This window comes from Geotrypetes seraphini, chromosome 5 (assembly GCF_902459505.1).
Source record: "Geotrypetes seraphini chromosome 5, aGeoSer1.1, whole genome shotgun sequence".
Lineage (NCBI taxonomy): Eukaryota > Metazoa > Chordata > Amphibia > Gymnophiona > Dermophiidae > Geotrypetes > Geotrypetes seraphini.
In genome coordinates this window covers 111,153,495-111,169,285 of record NC_047088.1, presented here as the reverse complement: position 1 = coordinate 111,169,285, position 15,791 = coordinate 111,153,495, and positions in this window count along the sequence as shown.

Sequence of the window (15,791 nt, the reverse complement as noted above, 5' to 3'; positions counted from 1 at the left end):
CCATGTGAGTGGCAATCGCAACTGGTGCACTGAGGGATCGAAGAATCTTAGAGGGAACAATGGAACAAAGGTAGCCTGGCATTTCTGTGAGAACCGTGGACCTATGGGGTTCCCCGTGGGAGTCCTGTGGGACTAAGGGGAATCCCTTTGGGTGGATTCCTGCAGGGTTCTCATGGGACCCGCGGGAATCCTGTAATCCCCGTTCCTGTGCAGACCTCTAGTGTCCAGGCCAATCAGAGCCCTAGCACCCTTTCTGATGCATCCGGGGAGGGGCCTAAGGCTTTGATTGGGCCAAGTTATTTAAGGCCCCTCCCTTATGAGGAGCCTTAAACACCCTGGGCCAATCAAAACCTCAGGCCCCTCCCTGGTGCATCCCAAGATACACTGGGGAGGGGAATACCCAGTTTAGATGACGCAGCAGCAGCTACGGTGAGGATATCCATCTCTGTGTTCAGGTAAGGGGGAGGGGTGCAGTGGAGATGGGGAAGGGGTCACAACTAGTCATGGTGGGTAGTTTAGTGCAGCAGGAGAGAATGAGCATCTCTCCTGCTGCCAGGTTGGGAGGGGCGCGTTGAGGTCAGGTAGGACAGGATTTTTAAAATTTCTTTTTTTATTTAGTGCAGCAAGAGAGAGTGGGCATCTGCCATTTTCAATAGTACATCTAAGTCGGGTAGGATTTGCCTCTTTGCGGATGATACCAAAACCTGCAATAGAGTAGATATGCCGGATGGTGTGAATAACATGAAGAAAGACCTGGCGAAGCTTGAAGAATGGTCTGAAATTTGGCAGCTAAAATTTAATGCTAAGAAATGCAAGGTCATGCATTTGGGCTGCAAAAACTCGAAGGAACAGTACTGTTTAGGGGGTGAAGAACTTATGTGCACGATGGAAGAGCGGGACTTGGGTGTGATTGTATGTGATGATCATAAGGTGGCCAAACAGGTTGAAAAGGTGACAGCGAAAGCTAGAAGGATGCTAGGTTGCTAGGGACGGGTATGGCCAATAGGAAAAAGGAGGTATTGATGCCTCTGTATAAGACTCTGCTGGGACCTCATTTAGAATATTGTGTACAATTCTGGAGGCCACACCTTCAAAAAGATATAAAAAGGATGGAGTCGGTCTAGAGAAAGGCTACTAAAATGGTATGTGGTCTTCATCATAAGGCGTATGGGGGACAGACTTTAAGATCTCAATCTGTATATTTTGGAGGAAAGGCAGGAGAGGGGAGATATGATAGAGAAGTTTAAATACCTACATAATGTAAATGCATATGAGTCGAGTCTTACATTTGAAAGGAAACTCTGCAATGAGAGGGCGTAAGATGAAGTTAAGAGGTGATAGGCTCCAGAGTAATCTAAGGAAAAACTTTTTTTACAGAACGGGTGGTAGATGCATGGAACAGTCTCCTGGAAGAGGTGGTGGAGACAGAGACTGTGTCTGAATTTAAGAGGGCCTGGGATAGGCAAGTGGGATCTCTCAAGAGAGAGAAAGAGATAATGGTTACTGCGGATGGGCAGACTAGATGGGCCATTTGGCCTTTATCCGCAATCATGTTTCTATGTTTCCATTTGGACATCTTGAGAAATGTGTCCAAATACTTGTAGGCGAAAATGTCCATTTTTAAAACTGCTAGACATCTATCTTGTTTTTTTGAAAATCGCCTTTCTAGATGTCTTGGTTCTTAGGATGTCCAACTTTTTCAGCCATATTTGAAATGAAAAACATTCAAGTTCAGAATGTCTAAAGCCAAGCCATTTGCACATAGGCAGGGCCACCAATTATACTAACGCTGGCCACACAGACATGCCAGCAGCGCAGTGGGGCACCTTAGGGGGCAATGCTGTGAATGTCACATAAAGGGTACCAGGTGTACATCTCACTAGAACTCCCTTATAATGTATGGTGAGTCCTGCTAGGGCTCAGATCAGAAAATAAAGGAGGGCTCCCCTGCCTAATCCCTTTTCCTCTCTGCCTTCCCTCTGATTTTCCCAACTGCCATTACTATCACACCAACAGAAAAAGGGCTTACAAATTAGAAATAAAAAATATTTAGACAAAAATTGAACTGGGAACTCCAAGAAATTAAACTTAACAGGAACCTGCAACACTGGAGAAATCAAATCAGAAATGCATTTCCTTTTCTTCTGAACATAGTACAAATACATTTGCTATGCACATTTCTCAAAGCTAACATATTCTGCATAAGAACAGCCATACTGGTTAGACCAGTGGCCTTAAACTTGTGGCCAAGCAGCCACATGCAGCCTGCCAGGTACTATTTTCAGGCCCTCAGTATGTTTATCATAATCACAAAAGTAAAATAAAACAGTTTCTTGATCATATGTCTCTTTAGCTATAAAAGATGATATTATTATTAAGACTTAGCCAAAAGGAAAGATTTATAAACTATCAAGAGTTTTACCACATGCAAAATTGTCATTTTTGTAATAAGACATTAACTATTTTTTCTGAGGCCCTCCAAGTACCTACAAATTCAAAATGTGGCCCTGCAAAAGGTTAGAGTTTGAGACCACTGGGTTAGCCCAACATCAAGTTTCTACAGTGGTCAATCCAGGTCACAAGTACCTGGCAGAAACCCAAATAGTAGCAACATTACATGCTACCAATCCCAGGTCAAACAGTGACTTTTCCTATGTCTGTCTCAATAGAAGACTATGGACTTTTCCTCCAGGAACTTGTCTAAACCTTTTTAAAATCCAGCTATGCTAATACTGTTACCACATCCTCTGGAATTCGTTCCATATAAAAACATTAAAAATGAAATGCTTTTTCTATTGATTGGACATTTTATTTTTCCATCATGTTGGCTCCAGTTTCTCTTTTCTGCTGCCCTGTCTGTCTGCTAATTTTTCTTCAAGTGTCTGCTGTCTATTTCCTCATTATGCCTCCCTCTGACATACTGATCATTCAGTTTTAGCTATTTTCTGCCTCTTTCTCTTCAGCTTCCTATCTTTTATCTACTAGCTCTCCCATTCCATATCTCTCACAATCCTCCATTCCCTTTCATCTTTAATCTATTCCCCACTACCATATTTCTACCCTCTGTAATCACTATCCTCTCATTCATTCCCTTGCCATCCCTCTTCTGGCCTCTCCAATAGGGTTCTACCATTCCCAGTGTCTTCCTCCCTTCACCCTTCTGTTTCATCTTCCTACTCTCTCCACCCTCACAGTCTGACATCTCCCTGTCCCTAGTCTTATTCCCTGCCCTCTCCTCCAGGGTCCACCATTTCTCCAAAGGCCTCTATTCCATCCTCATCCTCTTTGATCTATCTGCAGCTTTTGACACTGTAGATCATCACATACTCATTCACCACATGTCAAACTACGCATAATCCCTCCCTCCCTTACTGTCTCAATCAACAGTCCATGCAAAATCTTTTCCCAATCTCTCAAATGTCTATCATATAATTTCTTTTGCCGAGCTGTAAGGTATTCCATCTCCACCAGAATCTTTAGTCTTGCTTTCCAGTACCACAAGTAGGGTCCTGAATTTTGCTTCCGATGGGCTGTAATGACATAATGAACAGCTGCAAGTCATAGAAACATAGAAAGGTGACAGCAGAAAAGGGCTACAGCCCATCAAGTCTGCCCACTCTACTGACCCACCCCATTAAGTCCTCAATATTTAATTCATGGTTGCCACCAACTACCCCCAATATTGCCCATACCCAACAGGCAGTGTTATAGGGAAGGTTGGAAGTCCACCTCCAAAGCACTGAATATTTCTCTGCAAACCCCTTTCCAAAAGGCTTGTAAGGGTACACCAGATGTCCACCAGATGTGAAGAAATTTCCCATACTCCTCCCCACAATGCCAGCATCTATCAGAGATTAAAGAGTACATATTGTGTAATCTATAGGGAGTATAATACCTCAGAGAAAACATTTTATATGTGTTTTCCTGGACCAAAGCACAAACTGAAACTTTCTGCACTTTCCCAACTATCTGTTTTCATTCTTCAGTAGACAATAGGATTCCCCAGATCTCTTTCCCACCTTAACATAAATGGGAACTAAGAGGGTTCAAACATACAAAAACACCTATGAAGTACTGAGATCAGTCTGGGAACCTTCAACATAATTGTTCATAATTGTTCCAAATGATCAGACCAATCTAAGTCAAATTGCTCCAATTCTTGATTGCCATTGCTAAAGATTGTACTGGTTGGTCTTCTAAATTAGATTTGAGTGCCTCTAATTTAACTGCTGAAGATTTAGCTACTCAATTTTAAAAAAAGATTCAATTTCTTCAACAATCATTGGTCTCTTCTCATCCTTTGGAAGTGCAATGCTCCCCCTGCCAAGCTCTTCCCAAACTCCCAAAGATGTCTCCTCTTCTCCCTTGCCAAAGAACACTAGACTTCAATGTAGTGCGTTATCAATTTTTCATCTGGTATGTTCCTTTGCAATTGCAAAAGCCCTAAAACATCTAAAATCCACAACTTCTCCTCAAGATCCCATTCCATCATGCTTAGTGAAGAAATTCCTTTTTTTCAATCTATAATTTATTACAACTTCCACCAAGGAATCTGCATTAATTCTTTCATTAATAAAAGATTGTGACCTTGGTATCCATCCAATTGCAAATCTCCCTTTTGTATCTAAACTAATTGAATCTTTGGTGCTTAACTTTCAGTTTTCTTAGAAAAGTCCAACATTGTTCATCCTAATCAAACTATAACATTGAGATTGCCTTACTAGGTTTAACCACATTTGTTCAGACTCATTTAGATTAAAAATAATTTAGTTTTATCAGCCACTTTTGACTTGATCATTTCCTTCTGTTGGATAGACTTCATGATGTAGAAGTTTCAGGAATAGGTTTAGACTGGTTCAATTCTTACCTTACATTCTTACAGATCATATAGGGTAGTTTGGAAAGAAAATTTCAGTTTCCTATTCTCTCACCTGTGGAGTCCCTCAAGGGTCTTTGCTGGCTCTTATTCTATCTAAAGTTTTCATGTCTCCTTTGGCACATTTAATTCAGTCTTTGGATTTAATTCCTTTAATCTACTCCATTTGATTCATTCAATCAACAGGAATATTCTGCTTCTTAATTATAAACTTGATACTATTGTTTCTTGGCTATAATTTAATAAACTGAAATAAAATCCTTGGAAAAACAAGGGGCTTGCTTTTTTTTTTTTTTTTTTTTAGGCATGTATTATTCCCCTCTTTGGAAACATTATATTAGCTAACTCAGCTATTTCTCTTTCCATCTCAGCTAAAATACTAGATGTCACTTTAGATCTTAATCTTAGTTGCTGCTTTCAATTACAGATGATCCGCTTCATTACTAAACTCTTACATACAACAGTCATAAGGACGTTGACGTCCATGCCAGTGATGTACCAAGGAGGGGAGGCAGCCCATCCTGAGTGCAGGCATCATGATCCGGGAACTTCATTGCTCTGTAGGCATTGGGCCTTTCTCTCTGCTAGGTCCTGCCTTCGCAGAAGCAGGAGGAAGGCCCAACGCTGGCAGAGCAGGGAGTTAAGGCTGCCAACAATGAGAGGACATTCTGAATAGGCTTCTTATGGCCCACCAGGGCTTATCCTTTGTCACGTCACTGATAACATCACTGATGATGGGGCAGAGAGAAGCTCTGGTGGAGCAGGCCACAAAAAATCTCACGCTGGGATGGGGGGGGTTGGTCATGTCCAGAAGTGCTGCACAGGGGGATGGGAGGGAGGGATGAAAAGCTGCTGCACAGGGGATTAGGAGGGAGGGATAGAAAGCTGCTGCACATGGGAGGAGAGAGGAAGAACTGTTGGACATGGACTGGAGAAGAGGAAGGGAAATGCAATAAAGAGTAGAACGGGGTGAAGGAGAAAAACTTGCATATGGTGGAGGGGATGTAGACATGCATGGAGAAATGTTAGACATAGGATGGAAGGCAGGGAGAGTCGGTGCATGGGAGAGAGAAAGAAATGTTGCACATGATAATAGAAGGGGGGAAGGGAGAGATGCTACATGGCGCAGAATAGAGAGGTCTGATCCAGAAAGAGAGAGAGAGATGGTAGATAGTGGGAAAGAAACAGAAATGTTGAATATGGCAGTGGAAGGGAAGGTACAGAGATAGAAGATGAATGGTGAGCATGGAGAAAGAAGAAAATGTCAAATGGGCAGGAGACCCTGGCGAGCGAATTAACAGAGACAAACAGAAATCAGAGCCTGGGACAAACATGATTTGAATAATAAAATGACGAGACAACAAAAGGTAGAAAAAATAACTTTATTTTCTATTATGTGATTACACTTCTCTCTCCGTATTTGCGGTTTCAGCATTTGCGGTTTCGATTATTCACAGTTTTTAGAATGCTGGCTCCTCCCCCCAAATTACAACAGCTTGCATAGAGAAATCGCTTATTCCAAGCATTTACAGAGAAAATCGCCAATTCCCAGCACTTTCTTCACCGTGTTTTGCCTCTCCTTCAGGAGTAGGCCAGGTCTCCCACCATGTTATTCGTAGTTTCACCATATTCATGATGGTTTTTAATAGAAAACAGTAAATAACATATGAAAAAGTTATTTGCGGTTTTTCTGTATTTGCGGTTCTGTTAATCCCCTATCACAGTGAATATGGAGGGAGAAGTGTGCAATATGTCAGATTTTAAATGTGTATCCTGCCAGAGCTGGTGTTAGACAGCAAGTGTGAGCTAGGACCTACAAGAGAGAGGAAAAGTCTTTTTTGTTTATTTTGTTTACACCATAGCACCAGCGTGGGGTTGGAGAAGTTGTAACCCTATGTAATGTTATATTGTAACACTGTGAATGTTAAACTGTAACCTGTTCTGAGCTCTCTGGGGTGGATGGGATATAAAAATAAATAAATGAAATTACTAAAAATATTTTTTATATGGAGGGGGGTTAAAAATGATTGGCCCCTGGTGTCACATACCCTAGGTCTGCTACTGGTCCAAGCTCTAGTCCTATGTAATTTAGATTACTGCAATGCCTTGTTTCAAGGTCTTTGTGTACTTGAGTTCAGATGTTTGCAATAAATTCAAAATGTTGCAGTTAAATTACTTATGCTTGCTCGAAAATTTGATCGTTTCAGTGCTCCATTCAAATTACTGATGATGATCCATAAAGTACTGCACTCTGAACCACATTTTTTTTTTTTCATCATCAGATCCCCTGGTTCATCCTCTCACATCTTGAGGTCCTCTCAGGAAAATCTGTTGATTATTTCTTCTTTTAGGTTGTTTTTTAATGTTACTGTTCCTACTTTTTGAAATAACATTCTGTTAGACTAGAACCTTCCATTCAAAAATTTAAGTCTGGTCTTAAGACTTTTTTCTTTGCTAACACCCCCTCCCCCATTTTACAAATGCGTAGCAAGCTTTTTAGCGCTGGCCATGGCAGTAACAGGTTCTATGCTCCTAGGAATTCTATGAGCGTCGAAACTGTTACCAACGCGACTGGTGCTAAAAACCATGGTATGTTTTTGTGAAAGGTGGGGGGGAGGTAATACATTCACTTCCTGAATTATATTTTGAAGCTGAAGTTAGGGTATGCATCAGCAGGACCAGAAATTTAAGATATTTAGCTTTTCTTTATAAAAAAACAAAAAAAACTTTTCTTGGCAGCTTTTATCTTTCCTATAAAATTCCCTTTCTGTTGCACTTTTAACCACATTTTATTTTATACTTTCCTTTTGCTTTTCATTATGTATTCCATATTGAAATTGCTTTTGGGGCATAGCAATATATTTAAATTGGTTTGGGGACCATTGACATCTTTTATTTCTTCATTATAGTTGTCTTTTGTCTTTAATTTTTGTTTATTTCCATACACATCCAGGGAAGGGTGAGGGTGGGGGGAGGGATACTTTTATCTTAATTTTAGCCCTTTGAATACATACATCCAGGTGGGTGGGAGGAAAATGGGATTACGTTACTACTTTAAATAGGGAAAGGTTATGTATTTATGTTTTTGTTGACTAGTTATTGGATGGGTGGGTGGGTTTAAATGCTCATGTATGTCTGTAAGATGAATGTGAATGATGATTTCATCTGTGGTTTGTTACCAAATGGGAATGATACCAGTGTTTTTTCAGGGGTCTTTTTATAAAAAATTAAACAGTATTCTCACAAAATTTATTTGGCAAGGTAAAATAGCTAGAATTACCTTAGTGACTTTACAAAAATTAATTACAGAGGGCGGGGTAAATTTTCCAAATTTCTATAGGTATCATCAATCCTATATTATGCACCAAGGTATGTATTGGGTCCTCCTAGAACTCATGGAAAAATTCCCAGACTGGCTAAGGCTGGAATTGCAACTCATGTTTCCTTTGAGGCTGTGTCATATACTTAGTATTAAAATGCCTAGGCTATACAAAGAAAATAAAATACTACTTGACACCTGGAAAACTTTAAAATATATAGATAATTTAACTTCTAATCCAATTCATAAATCTACAAATCAAACTATATGGCTTAACTCCAAGATTCGAATCAGCGGATTTAAGATTGGAATCAATGGATAATTGCAGGAATATGTACTCTTGAAGATGTAATGTCCAATGGTAAACTGCTTGATTTGGCTTGAATAAATCACAAAGTAATAAATGGCTGCAACTGAAGCAGGCCATTTAGGTGGGGTTCCCTGAATGGAAAAATATTAATAATCAATATAGTTTAGAATTCCTATGCTTCCAAGCAGACTTTCTGGGACACCAGGCCGCACAGTTGTACAAATTAATATCTGGATTGTTGAATAAAAAACCAAGGACTAGTCTTAGAGACATTTGGAGCATTGAGATTAAGCACGAAATTACGGCATCACAGTGGCCACGTATTTGGTCTTGGAGGATGATATGTACAATGTCAGTATCTATGAAGCAAACATGGTTTTTCTTATTACATAGAGCTTTCTTGACCCCTGTTCGTTAAAAAAAATTAGATAGCTCTAAATCTGATAGATGCTGGCATTGCCATCTTGAAGCAGGGACTTTAGATCACTTGTTACTCTATTGTCCATATATACTAGAATTTTGGAAATCAATTTGGAAACAAATTAATTGCCTTTAGAAAATCATGTGGCATTATCATATGACACAGTATTATTTGGCATGGAAATGAGGGCAAAGAAACAATTTTCCTCTAATAATAATAAATTATTGCGCATTTTAACAGGGGTTGCCATTCAACAGATCACGCACAATTGGAAAAACTGGAATAGACTCAATTACTGTTTCTGGTGGAACTCTGTGTGCCACATATTTAAAATGGAAAGGACATTAGCTGTCCAAAAAGGAAATCATAGTAAATTTCAGGATGTGTGGAGGCCATTGATAGATTATTGCAAAGATTAAAAATATTCTTCCCTGATTATAATATATGACATATGAGGGAGGGTGGGGGGGAGGGAAAATTTGATTATTATATAAAATGAGGGGGGTACAATATTTTAGGATGATACAATCAAATGTAATAATTCAAGTGTTTTTAAATGTTCAATTGTTAAACATCATTTACTGTACTTGATTTTAAGATATGAAATGAATAAAGATTAAAAAAAGAAAAAAAAAGATGAATGTGCTTTTCTTGATTTATTATATGTTTATATACTCCTGATTTGCACTGTTGATATATGAAAATCAATAAAGATTTAAAAAAAAAAAAAAGAAAAAAGAAATTACTTTTAATGTAAACTGCCTAAATTGTTGACTAATAGACAGTATTTGTAATAAATTTCAAACTTGAATTTCTCACAGAAGGAGACCAATATATGCCTTCAGCTCTGGTTCCACTTTTGCATTGTTTGGATTGCTGCTGGTTCACTTTGTATGCATATGTTCTGCCTCCAAATTCATTTTCCCTATTACCATGTATATAATTGGTTCAGTTAAAAAAAAAAGATCTGAAAAGTTTCACTCAGAGAATTTGAGAAAGGTGGGGTGGGCTCAGGGCAGGATTAACCAATAGGCCAAGTAGGCACGTGCCTAGGGCCCGAAATGGTCAGGGGGGCCCTAGGCACATTGTTTATTCCAAATGGCGATGGGCCCCTCCAGCATTGATTGGCAACGCAGGCCCCCCACAATCGGCAACACGGGCCCCCCCCCCCCCCCATCGACGGAAAGTAAGACAAGCAAGCAACGCGGGTAAGAAAGGCAACGGGAACTGTAATTGTGCAAGCGGTGCTGCTTGCCTAAAGCTATCCCCTGATGCAGCTTCCTGTTTCCGCCTGGGCACATGGTGGGGTGGGGTGGGGCCCTCGATGAATTAATCCTGCCCTGGGTAGGCTAGGCCTGAGGCAAGCTGATGCATCATGGCAGGGGGCAAGCTGGCACTGCTCCAAGTTGTCATTGCTGCTGCTACAGCAGCAGTAGGAGTTCCTTAAAATCCTTATCTGGACATGGGTTTGCAACTATGTAATTGAAGCAGAATCTAAGTCAGCCAGTCATGTCATTGGAAGGGAACCAATTTGCAGTCTGCTAGAATTTTGAAGGCAGGCCGTAGGACGTTAGGCAAGGCTGGCCCTATTGTTGAGTGACTATGGGATAGCTGCACTAAAGTCAGCGATCTTTGCTAAACCTGTTTTCACGGCCCACCGCATTTTTTTCCCCTCAATCATCCATTTTTCAATTCAGCCATGCAAATTTGCAAAAACCCCATGCAAATTAGCCAAGCGATTGAGGCACTAACATCGCTTGGCTATTCCAAATGGGGTTTTAGCAATCGTAAAATCCAAATGGGCTAGACCTGTTGGTAACTGTGTTACTGACAGGTCTGCCTGGTAGGTTTATTTTTCTTTTTTTTTTTTCCAATGGCACAGATTATTTTCTGTGTATTACACATGCAAAATATCTGTCCCATGAAAAATTTTTTTAACAGTCCCCCACCACCGATGATGGGCCTCCCCGAAGACCCCCGAGCCACTGTCCCCCCCACCCTAAAACAAATGACAGGAGGGATGCTGGGCCTTCTCCCGGTGCATCATGTGATGCACAGGGAGGGGCCTAAGGCTCTGATTGGCTTAGATGCCTCAGGCCCATCCTGCAACATCGCCTCCTCCCCCCCAAAAAAAAGGTGGAGCTGGTTTCAGTCTTAAGCTCCTGATGACGCCTTAGGGCAGGGGTGTCAAAGTCCCTCCTTGAGGGCCGCAATCCAGTCAGGTTTTCAGGATTTCCCCAATGAATGTGCATGAGATCTATTTGCATGCACTGCTTTCATTGTATGCTAATAGGTCTCATGCATATTCATTGAGGAAATCCAGAAAACCCGACTGGATTGCGGCCCTCGAAGAGGGACTTTGACACCCCTGCCTTAGGGTGAAACACAGAACTGTGTTGAGCTAAAATGTTCTTAAAGATTAAGTTTTATTGAATGAAAATGGAGGCTAATCCAGTAGACAATGACATACAGAAGATAATTGAGAACTGATACAGATAATAAGATTAGGTACTGAATACAATGTTTTATTAAAAGGATTAACTTTTCATAAATTTTAACTTTTTCTATGTGTTGGATAGATTGGGGGGCTTCACTGTTTGGGAAAATAATTGTGTGTATGTTTAGTATGAAACAATGTTATAATATGTTTAAAAGGTTTTGATGGTACTATATTATTATAATAAATGATGAATTATTTATAAGCATAAAAAGCAGTGTGAAACATAGCTCTTATTTGGGTATTTTGTTTATGCGTATTCATTAGGGATATCTTGAAAACCCGACTGGCTGGTGGTCCCCAAGATCAGGGTTGGGAACCACTGCTATAGAGAATCACATCTATGAATGTCATCTACGAATGATTTAGCACCAGATTCCCCACGAATGTGTAGTGCGCTATGGGAGGAAGGCAGCCCCCTTCTGTCCACGCTCCAGTCCTGAGGTGTGAGTCTCTGCTCGCTGGCCGGTCAGGGCCGGCCGGCTATGGTGACCAACCTCGGTATCATTCCGTTTAGGGAGGATTCTGACTTAGAAGCGTTCAGTCATAATCCCACATCATCCCATCATCATCCCATTGGCTCCTCAGCCAAGCACAAACACCAAATGTCTGAATCTGTGGTTCCTCTTGTATTGAGCAGGATTGCTATTGCAACAACACATCATCAGTAGGGTAAAAGTAACCTGTCTCACAATAGTTTAATCCCAGCTCACATTCCTTATCAAAGGTCTACATTTAAGGCATCTGTCTCGCATCTACGGAGACACATAGGGATGCTTACAAATGCCCAAGGCCACTTCTGGTGGAGACCATGCCCATGCCACACCTTGGCCATCCATAAGCATCTCTACGCATCTCTGTAGGTGCACAACATACACCTACAATCTAGGCATCCTTCCCTGCCTTCATTTTTTTTTAAGTGCGCCCCGATTGGCTGTGAGACAGCCTTCTACAATCGGGATGCCCGTTTGGAGAATCAGCCCCTGAATTTGCAGAACCTGAGCCCTGAGCTCTTCTATTAATACTTGGGTCATCTTTATCAAGCAATGGAAAAGGTTGCGGTACTCAGTATCCCTAAGCACCTCTCAAAAAAAGCCCTGATTATCAAGTGCTCATGCAGTTTGATTTTCCAGTTTCTTGTTAGTAGCTTGAAAAACGAATCTGCATATGTGCATTGGCGTACTAAAGTGGGGTGGGTCCACCCCAAGTGCCGTCTTGGTGGGAGTGCCGGCACCCATCCTCTTCCCTGTCCCCACCCCCAACTCATACGAAGAGAGGCTGAACAATTTGCGGCTCTACTCTCTCGAAGAACGCAGGTAGAGGGGAGACATGATCGAGACATTTAAATATATCACCGGATGTATTAAGGTGGAAGAAGATATTTTCCTTCTCAAGGGACCATCAGCCACAAGAGGGCATCCGCTCAAACTCAGGGGCGGAAAATGTCATGGCGACACCAGGAAGTATTTCTTCACCGAAAGAGTGGTTGATCATTGGAACGAGCTTCCGGTACAGGTAATCGATGCCACCAGCGTGCCAGATTTTAAGAGTAAATGGGATGCCCATGTGGGGTCCCTAAGAGGGTGGAGTTAAGGATGGGTCAATAGGAGCGGGATCTCTAGGAGAACAGACTATGGGGGGTGGGTCAGTAGAGTGGGCAGACTTGATGGGCTATGGCCCTTATCTGCCGTCATTTTTCTATGTTTCTATGTTTCTTACTGCGTGTGCATGCCCTTTCCCTTTTCACATGCCTCTTTTAACGTTCCTGGCGCAAGCAACAACCACAACCTTCTGCTCATGCCAGCATCAGCTCTTTCTCTGACTTCACTTTCTGGACCTGCAGCTCAAAAGTTACATCAGAGGAAGAGGCGATGCTGGCGCAAGCAGCAGGATGCTTGTGCTGGGAACGTTAAAGAAGTAAGGGGGAAGGGAAGGGGCGCATGTGTGCGGCAGGGGGAAGGGGCACGCATGTGCAGCAAATAGGGAAGGGAAGGGATGTATGGGTGCGGCAGGGGGGAACAGGCAGCATGTGTGGCAAGTGGGAAAGGGAAGGAATGCACGTGTGCGGCAGGGGGAAGGGAAATGTGTGTGCAGCAGGGGAGAAGGGAAGGGGCACGCATGTCAGACAAATGAGGGGAAGGGAACGAAGGAAGAGAGAGTGAAACTGGACAGGTTTGACAATGGGAGAATGGATAGTGGGGACAGCAGGCAGCCGCTGAAACTTTGGACCCCAATCTGAGGGTGCCCAGGCCTTTAACTCTCCCCCCCCTCCCGGACTGATTTGTGTGATCTAAAACGAAGTGGATGACCTGTGACAACAACGGATGAGTATCACATGAGAACATTTGATGAAGTTGTAAAGAACAACTGTAAGATCACTCAAAGTGTTACACTTCAGCATGTTTTATCAGAATGGAAAAATAGTTTAGTTCTTTCTTTTCCTGCATGGTGGGTGGGAGTCTGTCTTATATGTAAATATGAAGAAGTAGCTGCTGTCAGGCAATGTTCAGTTTGATATTTTAAGAGGGTTTGGGCTCTTTTAGATGTCTATTGTAGAATACATGCTAATTGACTTGTCTTTCTGGTTTGTACTCCCAATTCATCTACTTTTACAATTTTGTTGGGTGGAAAGGCTTAAATGTCATTAGATTAATTGTGTTGAATTATTGTATTTTATGAAATTGAGTAAAGACATTTAAACAAATAAAAAGTGTTACACTGCAACTCTGAAAACTTTGAAAGAACTTTGAGAAGAGTTCAGAAGCGCAAGAAGGAAATGTTGTTGCAGCATGGCAGCACTAAGCCTCACATAGCACAAAACATCACAGAGGCAATTGAGAAGAATGGGCCTTACATTCTGACCCTCCATCTATCATATAGCCAGATGTGGCACCAAGCAATTTCATCTTTTTCTAAAACTGAAGGAATACCTTCAGGGTCATCTGTTTGACTCTAATGAAGAAGTGCAAAGGACTGTGAGTGACTAATTGAAGAGGCAAGATGTGCAGTGTTTGCACAATGGCTTTCAAAAACTTGTCCATTGTTAGCAGAAATGTGTTGTGGATGATGGCAGCTATGCAGAAAAGAAGTACAAGAGGCCTTCAAGTTCTGAGCAGTCTAACTTCCATTTATTGAAGGACCCAACATGGAAAGATAGAAACATGACGGCAGATAAAGGCCAAATGGACCATCTAGTCTGCCCATCCACAGTAACCATTATCTCTTTCTCTCTCTGAGAGATCCCACGTGCCTATCCCAGGCCCTCTTGAATCCAGACACAGTCTCTGTTTCCACCATCTCTTCTGGGAGACTGTTCCATGACATGGTCTGTGTTTCGGCGTATCGCCTGTGTCAAGGGTCATTCAATGAAATCCATACCAAGAACAATGGAAAGACAGCCAAACAGATATCACCAAATACTAACTCTCTCAACAATCTGTATCGAAGGTCTAGCAAGAGTGAAGTTACACCTGCGTAATTTCAGCTAATGCAAAAAAGACTATGCAGAAAAGCAATGTTGAGCACCTATTTCATTTCCTCGCCTAAGTGTCTAAATTTAGGCTTTCTGAGCTGGCAAACTTTCTACCACAGGCCAGTGAGGTAAATGGGAATTCTATAAGCGTTGGAGCCTCTACCACAGCTTTGTAAAAGCCAGCGTAAGTTCCCAGAACTTTTGAAAATTATCCTGATAATTTCCATTAAGGAACTAGAAGAACCAGATGAGACCATCTCAAGCATGTTTCAGAGGCAGTTAAAATTCTGTAAGAAAACTGTTTATAGCTTGGGAAAGGCCGGAGAGAGGCAAAAAGAATAACAGAATGAAATGACGGAAAATAAAAAATTTGTTTGTGTGTATTTCTTTTGGTTTTTGTAATAACTGTAGTCATTATTTTGTGATAGTTGTATATAGCTGCATTAAGTGTATCAGATATGATTTCTTAATCATAAGAACATAAGAAGTTGCCTCCACTGGGTCAGACCAGAGGTCCATCCTGCCCAGCGGTCCGCTCCCGCGGCGGCCCATCAGGTCCGCGACCTGTGAAGTGGTTTCTGACCATTTCTTTAACCTACCTCAAGTTCTATCTGTACCCCTCTATCCCCTTTTCCTTCAGGAACCTATCCAAACCCTCCTTGAACCTCTGTACAGATTTCTGGCCTATCACATCCTCCGGAAGCACGTTCCATGTGTCCACCACCCTCTGGGTAAAAAAGAACTTCCTAGCATTTGTTCTAAACCTATCTCCCTTCAATTTCTCCGAGTGACCCCTAGTGTTTGTGGCTCCCCTCAGTTTGAAGAATCTGTCCCTATTCACTTTCTCTATGCCCTTTAGGATTTTGAAGGTTTCTATCATCAGTTAATTTTACAAA